The sequence below is a fragment of the Bidens hawaiensis genome, unplaced genomic scaffold (assembly GCF_021521415.1).
Source record: "Bidens hawaiensis isolate Kalapana, Puna unplaced genomic scaffold, B.hawaiensis_p1.1 tig00007257_1, whole genome shotgun sequence".
In the NCBI taxonomy this organism is placed as follows: domain Eukaryota; kingdom Viridiplantae; phylum Streptophyta; class Magnoliopsida; order Asterales; family Asteraceae; genus Bidens; species Bidens hawaiensis.
The window spans coordinates 49,943-68,704 of record NW_027491501.1 but is presented as its reverse complement, the minus strand read 5'-3'; positions in this window follow the sequence as shown (position 1 = coordinate 68,704).

Sequence of the window (18,762 nt, the reverse complement as noted above, 5' to 3'; positions counted from 1 at the left end):
AGGTTGTCTTGAAAATCTTAAATAAAATATTTGTTGCGAAAAGTAAGCAATTTAAAGTTCAAGGTTTAAAATGTAACTATTTATGAATTTATAATAATAACCCTTTAAAAATGTAAGTTTGCTCGAAACCGGGTTAAAGTATCTAACCTTAATATTTACTTAACCTATATTAAGTAATAAGGTGGGAAAAATGCAAGTTCCTTTGGGATAAAGATACTAAAACGGGTTTTTAACGAGTGTTCGAGTTGTTGGTTCGGGTCTTGATAATTGGTTAAACCCAAAGTCAACTTTCCAAAATAATGAATGTCATGAGATAACTCAATAATACTTAATAAGACTTAACCAAGTATGTAGTTCTATTGTTTTAGAACTAACAACGCACGTTAAGCGAGTGTTCGGTTTTGTGGTCCAAACTATGTTATGAGATCAAGTTGGATCCAACATTTCCAAGTACTTAAGAAAATAATTAAAATCAGTTTGTAAACAATTTTTAAAGAAATATACAAGTCTTGATAGCTAAAAACACACTTGTATGTCTTAAGCGAGCAAAAGTCGGATTGGTTCGGTTTCCATCTCACAACAAATTCATAGATGGTTTCCACATGCCCAAATATCAAAGAACTTGTATAATAATGTACAAATGAAAATACTTAAGTTTTACAATCAAAAAGTTAACAACAAAGTCTTTAAACAAAAGTTCGGTTTATGGTCTAGAGCTATTTATGGTTAAACCAAAGCATAGACTCTTAGATCCCATAACCATGGAACTTGTAAATAGGATAAACAAACTAAAATGAACAGAAGTTAAGCAAGATTTATATGTATAAACAAGTTATATAAGTATATATATATATATCAAGGAAACGAAGTCCTCCATGAAGTCTTGCCTTACAAGGTCCGAAACCTCACCGACCGGAATAGGAGAAGTAACTACCAGAGGTAACAAGGGATATTATATTATATATGACAACATAAGCTAATTAGACAGAAAGATTTAACGCAGTTTGACTTTTAGAAGTCAAACCTTCAAGAACACTAAGAAAACAACCTTATGATCGTTGATGTTTAAGAGAGTTTTTAGAGTATGAGCATGTGTAAAATGAAGGAGATGGTGGTGTATATATAGGGCAATGTTGGTGGTCAAATATGAGTGTGATACACAAGAGTTTTCATGCAAAAAGGGTCAAGACAAGACACAAGACAAGGAAAAGCATCCAAAAACGTGCAGACCACTCTAGGCACCGCGCAACCACCTCTCTTGCCCTGGCCGCGCGGCGCGGCGTGCCTAGGGGGTGGCCTAGCTCGTCTAGTGTGGTTCGTTATGCGCCCGGAAGTTCATTTTTGATGTATTTTGATCGTTTTAAAGCCGTTTTCGATCCGTAAAAGGGGTTTTTCAAATTGAACAAATGGGAATGATTTGGTAACATAAAAATCCAATATTTTATATACCATGAGTTTTGGTTTACAAAACGGGTCGGTTTACCATAAAACAATACAAATACAAATACAATCGAGACCCGAAATTGACAAATGTCACACCTAAGGCCCATCCCATCCCTTATTCCATCTTTCCCGACCAAGTCCATACTCTTTTATTATATTTAATCTTAATTAAATATTAACACACATTCAATTAAACATTATTTCCTTTATTTATTAATATAATATTCAAGATGTTACAAGTCTTTCCTCTTTAAAGAGGTTTCGTCTTCGAATCCTAACTATTACTAAAACAAATCCGGGTAAAACTTGCGCATCTCTTCTTCAACTTCGCATGTAGCGTCTGATCCTTTGTGATGCTTCCATATCACTTTTACTAAGGGTATAACCTTGTGACGGAGTTGCTTTTCCTTGCGGTCAACTATCTCTACCGGTTGCTCAATGTAGTTCAACCGTTCATCAACCTCAATATCTAACAATGGCACATGAGACGTGTCATCAGCTAGACATTTCCTTAGATGAGAAACATGGAAGGTTGAATGAATTCCTTCTAACTCCTCGGGTAAATCTAGCTTATAAGCTACTTCACCCACACGATCCATGATCTTAAACGGTCCAATGTACCTCGGACTCAATTTTCCCCTCTTCCTAAAACGAATAATTCATTTCCAGGGAGAGACCTTGAGCATCACATTATCACCAACGTTAAACTCGGTTGGTCATTGTCTCTTATCAGCATACGACTTCTGACGGTCTTGAGCAGCTTTCATCCTTGCCTTGATCTAATCAAACTTTGAAGAAGTTTCTTTAATAACTTCCAAACTTCCGAGCTCTTTCTGATCAATCTCTCCCCAACATACAGGAGTCCTACAACGTCTTCCATACAATATCTCGAACGGTGGCATACCAATACTTGAATGGTAGTTGTTGTTATAGGAGAACTCTGCCAGATGTAGATGATCATCCCAACTTCCTCCAAAGTCTAAATCACAAGCGCGTAGCCTATCCTCAAGGTTTTGGATCGTCCTTTCAGACTGTGCATCTGTTTGATGATGATCCGCCGTACTGATGTTCAATCTCGTCCCTATAGATTCATGGAATTTCTTCCAAAACCTCGAAGTAAAACGAGTATTTCAATCAAACACAATAGATAATGGTACTCCATTCTTAGATACAACCTCTTTGATGAACAAATTACTAACATTTCTGACGAGATGGCCTCTCCTATAGGCAGAAAGTGAGCACTTTTGGTCAGACGGTCCACTATCACTCAAATGGTATCATGATGCTTAGCTGTACGAGGTAGCTTAGTTATGAAATCCATGGTGATGTGTTCATATTTCCAATCAGGTATCTCCAGTGGTTGCATCTTTCCATAAGGCTTCTGATGTTCAGCCTTGACTTGTAAACAAGTTAAGCACTTACTGACATAATCTACTACATCATTCTTCATACCTGGCCAACAATAATCCTTTTTCAAGTCTTGGTACATCTTAGTGGCTCCTAGATGAATTGAATACCTTGCTTATGAGCTTCATCTAAGATTCGACTTCTGAGATCTCCATGGCGTGGAATCCACATACGGTTAGGGGTGTGCAGTTTTCGGGTGAGACCGAAAATACCCAATAATCCGGTTTGAAATCGGTTCTATATTATAATAAAAATCGGTTTCGGTCTCGGGTTCGGTTTTAGACCGAAGTAATCACACAATACCAAAACCGAACCGATCGTAAATCCGCTTATAGCTCATATGTAAAATGTATGAGGGGAGGGTAGATTGAAGGAGCCAGTTGTGAGAGAGGAATAAAGATATTTGAGATATCTGTTTGAAGAAAAGAAGCGAAGACCATTATGTAAGTGAACCATGAGAACTGTGGCGAAGATGTTTTAGACGGTGGTGATAATCAAGAATATTTGGATAGAGTTGTTAAAAGTAAAGGAAGCCAAAGAAACTTTGGAAAACATAAGTCTAGTGTTTGAAACTTGATATAATGGTTAAAAGATGAAATCATTAAAATATATTGTAGGGTGGCGTGCATTATCTTTGAAAATTGAAACATGCAATTTACTGACACTCTTTAATACCCTGCATTTATGTCCACATTATCCAATTAATTGTAGTTGTAGATACTTTACACAAAAGATACTTTATTTCATAGTTCCATTTAATTTATTTTAATGTTTAATTTAATTATTTTATAAGTTCTTATACGTAATATGAAAATAATGATTTTATTTGAAATAAATTATCACGGAAGATAACATACACTTTATGTGAAACAAAACTAACTATATTATTATGTTACAATTACGTTTAAATAAAAATATAATTATGTAACAAATATTAATTGTATTAAATAGATATTTAAAAAGAAAAAAAAGAAGATGAAATTACTATGAATACCTTTTGATATGCTAATTTTACAGCTTCTTTTGTGTTTCCAATGTCTTATTATATTAAAACCTTATCCCCATATCCCACTATTATTAAATACAAAATTCATATTTTCTCTTTTATTGTTTATCACCTATTAACTTCTCTTCTCAACCACTACTCACGAAACATAATATGCCGGCCACCGATCTTGAAAAACCACTAAAAAATCCATGGCAACATCGTACCTGGCCGGAAAGTCATTAAGAAACCTTAAAGGCCGTCATTATTGCTTGTTCTTGTTATCATTCGATCTCTTCTTCTCAGCTGACATTGATACATGTTTCCTGTTTGAACCATGCACAAATCGGATCCTCATAATTCATAAGACGAGCTATGAGTGGGGGTCTGATGTTTATATTAGATTTCACCGTTACAAAGCTTTCAATAATCCGTCTCGGTCAGTTACAGGTAACCGGAGAGACCGACATCGAAGTAACCGAGAAATCGGTTACAATCTTAGGTCCAGTCATTGGTTCTAATTTTGCTGCCTTTTCGGGTACCGGGTCGGGTCGGTCCTGTTGGTGCATAGATGTCAGTAGTTCATATGTCTAATGTCTGTAATCGAGTCTGTAATATTGTTTATGTATTTGTTTGTTTAAAGCGAAGTTGTTGACAAGTTCGCTTAGGCGAACTTGTTAACCAAGCGAAGTTGTTGACAAGTTCGCCTAGGCGAACTTGTTGAACAAGCGAAGTTATGGACAACTTCGCTTGAGGCTAAGTTGTCGTGTATTTATATAGGTTACGGGTTTCTGTTTAGATGTTGATTGAGTAGTTCAAGTTACGTGTAATTCAGTGAGTCAGGTGACGTGAGGTCGAGAGTCTGTAAGTATCACGGTTCGAGTTATTAATATAACGTGTGTTTGCTCGTATCGTATTCTGAGTTGTTGCCCACTTAAATTTTGAGGCTTAATCGAACCTAACTCGTATCACAGAAACGATGAAAACCACTTTAAGTTATACCTGCTTACAACCTGTCTCTATATGTCATAATACAGCTAAACACGGATCTATGTGACAGTCAGGTAATTAGTATGATTCCTGTTCGGATCTTTTCTAAAACGTGGTAGTCCCTAACTAGACTGAAATTTGATCCCTTATACTTTAAATTTTTTACATTCTTGTACTTATATAGTTTTATGATTTTTAACTGGTTACTTAGAATTGATCATGTTATTTATTTCTTAAAGGAAAATTTATAACTTAATTGATAACTGTTAACATTTTAAGGGTTAAATTTTGAAATTTTAGGCGATGTTGTTGAACAGGCGAAGTTGTGGATAACTTCGCCTGTACAACAGATCCCCTATATAAGGGATACTTAACGTCAAATCTGGTCCTTATTTTCAATCAGCGAACTTACATTATCCTAGTTATCCGGCGAACTTATCGTTTATTCCGTATCCTTGTTCTTTTTTCCCAGATTCCACTCAGATTCAAAGGTTCGAGATGTCGTTTAATCATATATTACAAGTTTTTTCATGCTAATCAAGGGTCGTTTCGACCCGGTTATTAACCTCGAATCGTCGGACATTCAACCGATTTTCAAAACTTGTTGTTACGTGTTAATAAACATACTGATCGTCAACATGTCCTTAAAACTTGTGTTTAAGAGTACTTAATCGTCTAACTAGCCGAATCATCAACTGCACGTTGTTCCATAATCCTTACTGTCGCCGATTCAGATTCAGGCGAACTTAAGGCTTAGGCGAAGTTATCTGTAACTTCGCCTGAGGCTTATCTTCGCCTGAGGCGAAGTTGTCATTAACTTCGCCTGAGGCGATATTGTGATGAGGCGAAGTTAACATTAACTTCGCCTAGATCAATTTTCCTGAATATTAATTAGACGAACTTAAAGCTGAAGCGAAGTTGTTCCCAACTTCGCCTCACCTTTAACTTCGCCTATAATGAGTTATCCCAACTTCGCTCATGGTAACTAAGCGAACTTGTGCTAAGTCTTAATGTTTAACTAACTTGGTTCGTTTGTTGCAGATATGGCTGCGGTAGCTGGTGCTGGAGGTGCAGGAGGAGACGATGGTGATAACCAACGTCAATTTTTCCCGGGTCACAATATGTACATCACTTTAGACCCGGAGGCGAGCGGTGTGGACGATTACCGCGAGATCATAACTTTCCTCCTACGCTCGAGGATTTTCATGCTATCACGAACACTCTGCCGATATCTCTACCAAATATCGAAGACTTTTGGCAGACGGTAGAATATGATTGTCGTGTTGAGCCCCCGGTCATGCGAGCGACTGTGAACAATCAAGAAGTTCAGTTCAATTCTGAACAGATCCGGGTGGCGCTACGGTTTGGAGAGGAGACTCGAGATGATCCAACTGAGTTTGTCGCTCCCTTCCGTGATGGAGCATTTCTCCGAATGGGCTACTCTGGTCCATTAGGTGATACCCAGATGAGGAAGGGTTTCCTTCTTGATCAGTGGCGCTTCCTTATGAACGTCATGATAGTTTGCATGTCAGGAAGGAAGGCGGGCACTGACGGTATGGGTGCGACCATGCAGTCTGCAATGACTGCACTGACTTTCAATAAACGCTACAGTTTCAGTCAGATGGTCTTTTACGAGATAGACAGACAGAGGAGGGCGATGTCTCGGGAGCGGTTCATTATGTACCCACGGTTCATCCAGATGATATTGAACCATGTGGCTCCGAATCTACCTCAGAGACGACCGATAAGATACGTGGAATCTGTGAGCAAACATATCTTTGCTCAATGCCGCACTTCGAGTGCGAGGAGCAACCCTGAACGTCGTCCAAGGCATACTCCACTGTTTGGGTTTTTAATCAACCCGGAGTATGTTCCTGCTGGTGGGGACGAGTTCAGAGATCCTCAACCGCAACAGGCAAGAGCAACTCAAGCTGCACCTGCTGTGCCTGTTGTGTTGACTGCAGAGGATATAGATCTTGATGCTGTTTTTGGAGGTCAAGGTTATTTTGATATGGATCAAGTTGAAGAGGTGCAGGTCTCGGCTGTACAAGGTTCGGGTGTGAGTGCTACTAGAGCAGCTTCATCGATGGCTGACTCAGATTTGGATGAGATTATGAATGAGGGGAGACGGTTGATGGTGTCTCGAGAGAGAACGGTTGAGAAGAGAAAGAGAACGGAGGATGATGATGAGTCAGAAGAGGAAGAAGATATACATAAGCTGATAAGAAGATCAAGACGGGAAAGGACAGGTGCTGGCATGGGAGCTGGAGAGACTTCAAGGACGGTACGTTTTGCTCCGACCGCACTGTCTGGTATGTCTATCGTTCCTTCTTCTGTACAGGTTACAAGTACAAGCGCTGCGGATGTTCCCGTGGTGGCTACATCATCTGCTGGCATTCCATCCATAACTGCTATCCAGACGTCGACTCCGGAGATTGTGTCTCTACCACCTCCAACGCTTACTCAGTCGGTGGTAGCTGCACGATTTGTAGAGTCAACGGTCGTTACTACTGCAGGGTTATCAGGTATGGTACCACCTGCGGTTACGCCTGCTTCTGGTGTCTTGCCTACGCCTACTTCAGACTCAGAGAGAATAGCTTCACTAGAGCGGATCGTGGCAGAGCAATCTAAGACTATTCAAAGCCTAGTGGAACCAAATCAACTACAGGCATCCCTCCTGGTTGAGCATGGGAAAGTTATAGATGCCTTGAAGGAGTTCTTGGCATCTCAGGGGGAGATGAGCTGTAAGGGCGACGAGCTCAGGACGAAAAGAAGAAATGACCGAGACGATGATCCCAATGCAACGAAAGATGCAGGTGGTGAGCTGCCAAGAACTTCTCAAGCTCTTGGTACTTCCACAGCTGAGGGGGAGTCTGCCGACGCGGCTGGTGGTTCTGGTGGTGATGATGTGGTGTTGGTGGATGATGAGAATGTAGATGACGACGTGATTGATGCGTTGAAGGAACTGGACGATGATATGTTCAGCGATGATGTGTTATTTGATGAAGATGTGCTGCCGAGTGATGTGATTGAGAAGATCAGTGAGCAGATTGAGATTGAGAGTGAGATTGAGGAAGGAGAGATAGTAGTAGAAGACGTTGAACACGAGATCCCTGATGTTGAGAAAGCCGACATGGGTGCTGAGATGGATGAGACTGAGTGGGAGGAGCAGCCTAGGTGGAAGGAAGGCTGTGCTCATTGGTTTATTAAGACCAAGAAGTCTGCTGTTCCAGCCATGTTCAAGAAGAGTTATAACATCAAAGGCTATGCTGAGTCGAAGAAGGGAATTATCTGTTGGATATATGATGAACAGATAAAGTTGTTTGTGGTGAAGCGTTATGATGGTATTCAATACTTCAAAAGAACCCTGAGATCTCTCAATACGTTGCCGGAATGTGAGGTGAAGGATTTGGCCAGGTTGGGACTGATAAATAGAAGTGACGACAACATGGCAAGAGTGATTGGGAAGATCGTGTGGAAAGAAAGCATAAAAGAGAAGAAGTTTGAATTATTAAAGCCACAGAAGGGAAAGCTCGTGGAGGATACAGAAAGGGGAATGAGAGCAGATGGCAAGCCATGGATGGTGATGAAGTACAAACCGATCCGATGCAACAAGGAGGTTCCAATGAAGACTATGCCTCAAGATGTGTTGAAGAATCTAAAATGGTGGTACGTTGATTGCCAGACTGCTGAAGCCGTGATGGAAGACGAAGATGAACAAGAAGTGCTGAGGGTGTATGATCCGATGCATCTTGTTAACTTATCGAAAGCTGATCTGCAAGTGTTGAATGAAATGAAGATATTCTATATTCCTGCTTGGAAGGATGAAGCAAGGAAATATCAGCGAGTAGTCACGGTGTGTGTTAGAGAAGGAGTGCACGCGTGAAGATACAGGATTACGAGACAAGAGCTGAAAGATCAAGATATGAAGCTACTGCCAAGGGGGAGTCTGTTGGTGCATAGATGTCAGTAGTTTATATGTCTAATGTCTGTAATCGAGTCTGTAATATTGTTTATGTATTTGTTTGTTTAAAGCGAAGTTGTTGACAAGTTCGCTTAGGCGAACTTGTTAACCAAGCGAAGTTGTTGACAAGTTCGCCTAGGCGAACTTGTTGAACAAGCGAAGTTATGGACAACTTCGCCTGAGGCGAAGTTGTCGTGTATTTATATAGGTTACGGGTTTCTGTTTAGATGTTGATTGAGTAGTTCAAGTTACGTGTAATTCAGTGAGTCAGGTGACGTGAGGTCGAGAGTCTATAAGTATCACGGTTCGAGTTATTAATATAACGTGTGTTTGCTCGTATCGTATTCGTGTGTTCGTGTGCTTGTGTTCTACGTCCGTAACGATCTACACAGGGATTCCGCACCTGTGTATATCGGGATATCTCGTGTGATCCGTCCAGGGAACCTACAGGTCCGGTTATTGGTATTTATGCATCCCTACATACGGTCAAACCTAGTCTTAACACCATGAGTGTTTTCCATCAATTCGTCTTGCTACCTAAAAATCAATTCTTTCTTCACTAGTCCTCCATCTACCAGCACCTCTTTCTGTACCTTGATTATTTCTTCAAAAAGACTTGAGTTCATTATCAACTGATACGACTTCACTGTTGCAATGACTTCCTCATTCTTACGACTTAACGCATCAGCGACAACATTAGATTTACCAGGATAGTTCTTTATATCACAGTCGTAATCCTTTATCAACTCTAACCACCTCCTCTATCTCATGTTCAACTCTTTCTGCTCGAAGAAGTACTTTAAACTTTTTTGATCTGTCTAAATAGTACACTTAGTACCATACAGATAATGTCTACATATCTTGAGAGCATGCACTACTGCTGCTAGCTCTAAATCATGCTTTGGGTAGGTATTTTCGTGAATCTTCAACTGTCGGGAAGCATAAGCTATAACCTTTCCTCGTTGCATCAATACGCAACCTAACCCACAATGAGAAGAACCAGTACAAACAACCAAATCCTCGTCACCATCGAGCAAAGCAAGGATTGGAGCTTGCGTGAGTCTTTTCTTTCCTCAAAAGATTTTTCTTGGAACATACCCCAACTGAATACTACCGACTTTAGGGTCATACCGGTCAACGGCGCAACTACCTTGGAGAAACCTTCGATGAATCTCTTATAATTGCTAGCCAACCCTAAGAAGCTTCGTATGTCAGTCGGTTCTGCAGAGTCTTCCAATTCATTATCGCCTTAATCTTAGCCAGATCCATGGTAATCCCTTCAGGATTGATCATGTGATCTAGAAACTACACTTCTCGCAACCCGAATGCGGACTTCGAAACCTCAGCGTACAACTTTTCTTTCTCCAGGGTCTCCAATACCTCTCTCAGATGCTCAGCATGATCAGAATCGCTCTTTTAATAAATCAATATATCGTTAATGAAAACGATAACTGACTTATCCAACATCGGCCGACACACCCTATTCATCATGTCCATAAATGCTGCAGGAGAATTCGTTTGATCGAATGACATCACGAGGAACTCGTGGTGTCCATACCGCGTAGGGAAAGCTGCTTTAGGGATGTCTGCCTCTTTCACTTTCAACTGATGATAGCCTGATCTGAGATCTATTCGTGAGAACCAACTCAAACCTTGCAGTTGGTCAAACAGATCATCAATCCTTGGTAAAGGAAATCTGTTCTTTACCGTAAGCTTGTTCAACTCAGGATAGTCAATACACATTCTCATACTTCTATCCTTATTCTTCACAAATAACACCAGCGCGCCCCATGGGGAAACACTTGGTCTGATAAAACCTTTGTTGAGGAGACCTTGTAGCTGGGACATCAATTCCTTCAACTCGGACGGCGCTAGACGGTAAGACGCTTTCGCGACGGACTGGGCTCCTGGTATTAAATCTATATGGAATTCTCTCTCCCTCCGGTTGCAACCTTGGAAGATCCTCAGGGAACACCTCTAGGTAGTCGCACAAAATAGGAACATCTTTCACTTCCTTCATCTCAATCGTAGCGTTGACAAAATACGCTAGGTAGGCGACGCACCCTCGCCTAACAAACCCTCGGCTTTTATCATCGAAATGACATTAAGCCAAGAACATTCCCTATCACCATAAACCGTCACCTCACTACCATCCAAGGACTTTAACCTTATTATTCAACTCTTACACGCTATCTGAGCTTCAAATTCAAATAACCAATCCATTCCCAAAACTACATCGAACCTTCCTAAGGTCATCACATACAGGGTAACAGGGAACTCACATCCCTCTAACTCTATCTTACAATCCTTAACCATTTTCATTATTTTAACTGATGTGTCACTAGCGGTTTCTACTATAAAAAATTCATGCACTCGGAAACATTTCATTTTAGCTAATTCACTAAATGTTGTAACTACAAAACTCTTATTCACACCCGAATCAAACAATACAGAAGCGGAAACACCGTTTACTAGAAACGTACCTGTAACAACGTCTGAAATTTGCTTGGCTTGCTCCTGAGTCAGCATGTAAGCTCTGGTCTTTGGCCTTGCTAGCTCGGCATCATTCTTTCCACTACCTCCAGCTCCACCATCGGTGCATTCCCTTGACATGTGACCGGTCTTGCCACATTTGTAACATGCAGGCTTGGCATTACACTCATGAGAATTATGGACTGCCTTTCACACTTATAGCTAACATTTGATCCAACTCTGCACTCCCCAACATGCATTTTCCCGCACTTATGACATGTATCAAAACCAATACCCCACCTACACTCACCACCGTGCATCTTACCACAATTCTTGCATGACTTCTTCTCCCAAATCTTCTGCTTCTTGTCTCTGGAGTTCCACAACTAAAGTACCGGTTCGTTTAGCATGATGACCAATTTCTTGTCCTTTCTCATCCTCCCCCCTCCCACAACATCATCCACAGCTAAATCTTCATAAACCATCTCAGCGAGTTCCATTGCTGAGTCAAACGTAGCAGGTTTATTTTCCCTGACAAGTGTGCGAATGTACTGCGGTAGTCCTCTTACATATCACTTGATCCTCTTGGCCTCAGTGTTAACCATATCAGGCACCAGCCTAGACATTCGGTTGAACTCGGTAGTATACTCACGGTGTGTCATCTTTCCCGCATTCAAGTTTAGAAACTTCATATCAGCATCAACACAAAACCTCTTCATTACCAACTCCTTCAGATCATCCCAGCTCATCGTCTTAATATCATCCCGGGTCTTCCTCTGCTCCACACTTTCCCACCAGTACATAGCTTCATCCCTAAATGACTGATTGGTATAACCCACTGCTTGGTCGGGACGACACTCGCTAATTAGGATAACCTTGTCCATTGCGGTTATCCATTGAACAGTAGCGATTGCGTCTCCTAAACTAGTCAGCTTCGGCGGGTCGCAACATTTGAATGACTTGTAGTTACACCCACCTCGGCCTCTTTTCCTGTCATCAACCTTTACCGATCGAACCTCACTCGAGTCACCCTTATCTCCCTCATCATCTTTCTTACCATTCTCCCCTGACCTCTCAGCAATTCTTGCATGACTTTTAGCAGACTTTTCACGTTGCAGGTTCTTCACTGCCGCAGCTACAACTTGAGCAATGGCGGCTTGAATAGCAAGGTCAAGTTGATACCCTTCATTCTGGCTTGACCCTCGTAGAGTCTCACTTGGTCCTTCAGCAGATTTAACAGCTGGTTCTTCAGAAGGTTCTCAGACCATATGTGGCTTACCACGACGTCTCGTACGACCTCCTTATCCAGCAACTTTCCTAGCTCTAGCCATTTGTATTCTATAAGGAAACACAAACATCATCACTCAAAGAACTATTTAGTAAAAAGATAGGAAGGCCAACAGGTAATAACAGTGGCCAACTATGATTAGCTGATCACGTTACTTTCCGTGTTCTATACACTTCCCTTTATGAGTCTATTTGTGCTAAGTTCTACTTTTAAACAGTTAATCAATTAGACAATCATTTAATCCTATCCCTAACATACACATATCCTTTCTTTAGCAGTTAAACTAACATCATTACATATTATTTAAACATACACTTTACCTTTACTGAGCTTTCTTGAGTGGCACATGGCTATCTTGAACTGTCATCTTTATTCTTTTCTTACTTAAATCCTATTCTATATTCGAGTCTAAGTATGTAGGATGCTTAGTTCTCTCGAACTTTTCTCTGATACCAACTTGTAAGGCCCCATTACCGGTTCCTCATTTTGGACGTTAGGTTTACTCATAAACACGATTCTAAATATCAGAGTAAATAAAAACTTTCGTGGAATATAAAACTTTCATTTAATATTACATGTTACTTCATTAACATGTCTTAACAAACATTATTGTCTTTCAAATTAAACATAAATAAACGTAAAAACATATTGAGTCTTCAGATGCCAGCCTCTTATTCTTCTGCCATGTGCCCCGCTCAAGCTAGCTGCCTCATACTATTCACCTACGTGCATACTAAAAGTCAGCAACCCTGAGTGAGTTCTAGATAATCATATAACATACAACACATCCATAATTATATGTTTTCGTTCATTATACACTTACTTACCTTCATACCTTCTTTCTTTTATTTTCATATCTTACATTTTAAAGAGCATTATGCCCTAATTTCCTCGAGTATTATTAGGGCTAGATTCCCTCTTCCCTCGAGTATTATTAGAGCCTGGTTCCCTTTTACCTCAAAAATTATTATGGTTCGGTTCCCTCTTGCCTCGAAAATTATTAGGGTTCAGTTCCCTTTTGCCTCTAATATTATTAGGGTTCGGTTCTCTCTTGCCTCGAGTATTATTAGGGCCCGGTTCCCTTTCGTTACCATACAACCATACATTACCTTTCTTTTCATTATCTTTAAAACATTCATACATACTTTTCATAATATCATACATGCAATATTGATACATACTTTCTTTCACATACTTATTTCATACTTACTACACTATTCCTTCCATAACAATACATGAAATATCCGAAGATCGTTCACATACTGTCAAGCATTCATTCATAATATAAACATAAGTATCACATTCATCATTAAGACATACGCTTACCATTCAAGGTAAGTGTATTAACATTCACATTGAGAATGCACACAACCCCGAAATCATAACAAGGAAATGTGGCTAGAAACTCACCTAGATTCTTTTACGTTCGTCGTTAACGGTTGATCCCTTCTTTAGCTGAGCTCGGCTAACTATACATTAATTACGTATATCAATGCTTTTCCTAATTATATTATTTGGGTTTAAGCCAGAATGGCTAAGTCTGGTCTATTCTAATGGAGGGTCTAATCTATTAGAATACATCGTACTTAAACACACATCTTATTCAGTTACTCTTGTTTCGAATTGGCTCATTAGATTACAATTGTATTTGAACCATAGTGCTCTCAGGGACACGTATGTGTATAATTACACAATGTATGCAGATACAATATGCATGCGAATACCGTATGTATTCAATTGTTCAATGTATGCGAATGGCCATATATTCGAAACGAGATAGCATCACACAAGACCAAGGGGATTGTATGCGAGTGGCTCCTTGTATGCGAATGCATACATGTATTCAGATTTATCATATGTATGCGAGTATGGGTATGCATGCGAGTGTACCCATTGTATTTGAATGTATCATATGTATGCGAGTATGGGCATGTACACGAGTGTACCCATTGTATTCTAATGTATCATATGTATGCGAGTATGGGCATGTATGCGAATGTACCCATTGTTTTCGAATGTATCATATGTATGCGAGTATGGGCATGTATGCGAGTGTACCCATTGTATTCGAATGTATCTTATGTATGCGAGTGTACCCACTGTATTCGAATGTATGCATTGTATGCGAATACATACATTGTATTTGAAAATATATGTATTGTATGCGAATACATAGATTGTATTCGAATGTATGTATTGTATGCGAATGCATACATTGTATTCGAATGTATGTATTGTATGCGAATGCATACATTTTATTCGAACTTCTGGGCACTCAAATACCCCACTGTTAGGTCATCTTTTCCTTTCTTCTCATTATCCATACGTGTTTTAACATTTATACCTTCATTATGGTATAGTATCAACCCATAAACGTTCCCATTTCCATTTTCGGCTAGGACCTAGCCCGTTCACCCACAAAGCTTGAACCTTTATGAGTTAAAACGTTCTTAGGCTAGATTTAGGGTTCCTCATGCGAGCCGTATATACCATTGTGTTTATCTAGTCAATTTTAAACATCAAGTTTGCAACTTTATGGTTCATTTATACCCGATCTACCCTAGGGCTATGTTTTAGGGCAAACTGTTCATAAGAACATAACCTTTATATGTAAAGAACATACCTTTATGCGTTTTTAGGGTTCGGTTAGCTTTATAGTCAATAAGGATCTTGTATCTTGCTCGTATAGTCAAGTTATATCAAGATTTAGGCTTGGTTTTGGTCTTGAATCTCTCTTCTAGGTCGCGTCTATGTATGGGTTGTTTGTGTGTGTTTTGAGTGAGTAGGGAGGCTAGGAAGATGAGAATGAGGGATTTAGGGTTTTAGGGAGGTTTAAGGAGTATTTATACTCCCTTAAGCCCATGGATCTTAGGCCCATCACATCCCTTATTCCATATTTCCCACCCAGGTCCATACTCTTTTATTATATTTAGTCTTAATTAAATATTAACACACATTCAATTAAACATAATTTCCTTTATTTATTAATATAATATTTAGTATGTTACATATACTTATGTTTTTCCCGCATCTTTATTAAAAATTCATTTATGCATAAATAATACTGTTTGTTTTAATATATTAAAAAGGTAAATTTATTTTTTACAATATATTCAACATATAAATTAATTATAAAAGATGTATTTTACTTGTACACAAACATTTTTATATAATAAAATATAATATTAAGTATGATTAAAAATGATTTATAAACAAATAATGTAATAAAATTATATTAATCTTTAAACTCTCAAATCCGATCTATTTCATTTACTTAGTATCTCCGCATTCAATCTTCTATATTATCGTATTCGCCTTTGCTTTTTTGTTAAGGTGAGTATCGCATTCCCCTATTTTACCGCTTTTTATCGTTTTGGGGACGTGTGCATTTATATTATTTCTCTACTACGTAATACACAAATTTCAACTATTGTCACTTGTGCATAACAATTTGTACCTTATTTGTTATGTCCGTACATGCTTTCTGTGAACTGCATTCGGAGAGGTCCAGCAAAATCTTAGAATAGTATGATCATACGACAGTCATAACAGCCATCATCCAGTTTACCTGGAATCGTGCTTATCGACAGCTTATTTATTTTGCTGATTGGTTGAATTTTTTTTCTCATTTGACTTGTTGCATATTTATTTATCTATTATCTATACACCAAAACTAGTGCGCTACTCGCTCAACCTTGTGTTGACAAATCTATTTTATTTTTAACGCATATGCAGATAATCGTGTGATGTAATGTTAAGTCAAGATTTGGAAGGAAACTTAGGATTACAAGATAGATAAAAATAAACAAGGCTATTATGTTTTTTTGAAATATGTTTGTTTGGTGAATTATTTGATTTTGGATATTTTGTATTGAATATTTGGTTTTATTTTGATTTAACTTAATAGATATTAAAATTTCCAATATTGCATGATAGTACATTGATAGCTGTGAGCAATCAGTTAACGCCCGTCATTTCCGCCATAGGTTGTGGTGTGATATCCAACACCGATGTATGACGGCTGGAATGATATCCCTTAAATAGGCCAACAAAACTTGCTTAACAAGCATAAACAAGTTTCAAATAATCCCATATAAGACAAAATAGCCGGGATTGAAGCATTCTGGAACATTCCTTAGCAGCATGGGCGTCGCGTAGCATGGCCAACTAGGCCCAACCTGGTCGCGTGGCGCGGCCTTGTCCTTGCCCTGATTTTTCAACTTTTACTCGCTTAACTTCGTACACATTCAACGGCTTCGGATTTGATCTTCGTTAAGCCGAGTTTCCTCTTCTTAGGACTTGTTTTTCCATGCTCTTCATCATGGTACCTATATTGATCAAGAATATGCGACTTTACGTACGAAACAATTGATAATCGTTAAAGTTCATACGTAAAATACATGTAAATATGGGATAAAAAACTATGTGTTATGCAACACATCAAATATTTCCACACTTAAATCTTTTTCGTCCCTGAAAAAATAAACTGCACAAGATCATACCCAAGAAGAAAATAACAACTCTCGTTTATTTATTATTTTATATTATTAATGCATCATAAACAAATTGACGTGTTAACCGCGATTGCCGATATATTGATCCACTTTAAACTCAGCCACCAACCCATCGAGCCCCCAATCGTATTTATCATTAAGCTTTTAGTAATCATTAGTAATCCAATCACACTCAAGAGTGGCAGCTCAGCTTAACAGTATCTCAAACATGGAGAGCTAGCTAGGCTAGAGTCGATGCAAAATGGACCGACAAATCACTGTAAGCAAATAACTGTTTAATGGTAAGAAAAGAAATGAACTAGATGGAATTATGAATGATTAGTCATGTGATGGTCATACGAACTGATCCTAGATATTATTGGAATTTGTTCTATATAAATCTAAAATTTTATTTATTGACTAAGAACTTTCAAGCCCCAATAGCGTTAACCTCAGAGTCATTATCCCCTTACAAACGCGTAAACCCTCAGCCATGTCTAGTATGGACAACGTTGGCCTCTTTTGTTATTTTTGGATGTTTTTTGCATCTTTTATTTGTACTTTGTTTGACAAACATATACATTTCTTTTTCAATAATACACAAAATATATAACTAGTTCTAAGCTCGTGAAAAGATGGACTTTTGGCGGGGCGCCACCACTCATTTTATTTCATGAAACGAGTTATGTGCTAGATTTTAGGTGCACCCAATTCACACCAGATCAAAGTAAAAAAGATTACGGTAACCCTCTTTATATCTTATTGAATTTTAGCTGCACGGTTCCTCCCCCCCCCCCCCCCCCACACCCCCAAGATGAAAACCTATAAACTTTATGAATCTGTAAGGTACAATTAAAAATACTAAGGAAAACATTTCATGATTAGTTGGGTCTGTCGACACATCCCAAATTAGATACACAATTGTTCTGATTTATTATATATATATATATATATAAATATTAAAAAAATATCAAGAGATTGTCATGAACACTCGGCAATAATATCATTTCCTTTTTAATGCAAAAATTTGAAAACAAGGGGAAAAAAATTTTAAAAATCTTTTCGGATTTTTGAACAATTATATATATATATATATATATATATATATATATCAAGGGGAAAAAAATTTTAAAAATCTTTTCGGATTTTTGAACAATTTATATATATATATATATATATATATATATATATATATATATATATATATCTACAACTAAGTAACATAAAATCTCATCCCCTCACTAGAACGAATAATCGTTCCCAATGTGCACTAGGAAAAGAAAAGAAAAGAAAATAAAATAAAAGAAACTAGAAACATAAGCAAATAATAGGATAAAAAATTGGATTACTCCCCTGGTTTATGTGCATATCTTCATAATATATGTATCAACGGCCTTATAACCTGGCGGACTCACTTGTTAGTGAGGGGTGTCCCCCGTCCCCTGTGAAATTTTTTTTAGTGTTAATATACCGGAAAAAAATTCCTGATCGACCCCTGTAAAATTTTGACCCCGACCCCTGTGAAATTTTGAAGCCGAACCCTGTATAATTTCAAGACGACCCCATGAGATTTTGAGACTAACCGTAATAAAAAATACAATGAAAATTTTATAAATATAATTATATAAACGTTATATAAACAATTTTTCCTATTAATATAAATAAGTCCATTAGTCCAATATCAATTCCAATTTTTAAGCCCAAGACCCAACTCAAACTC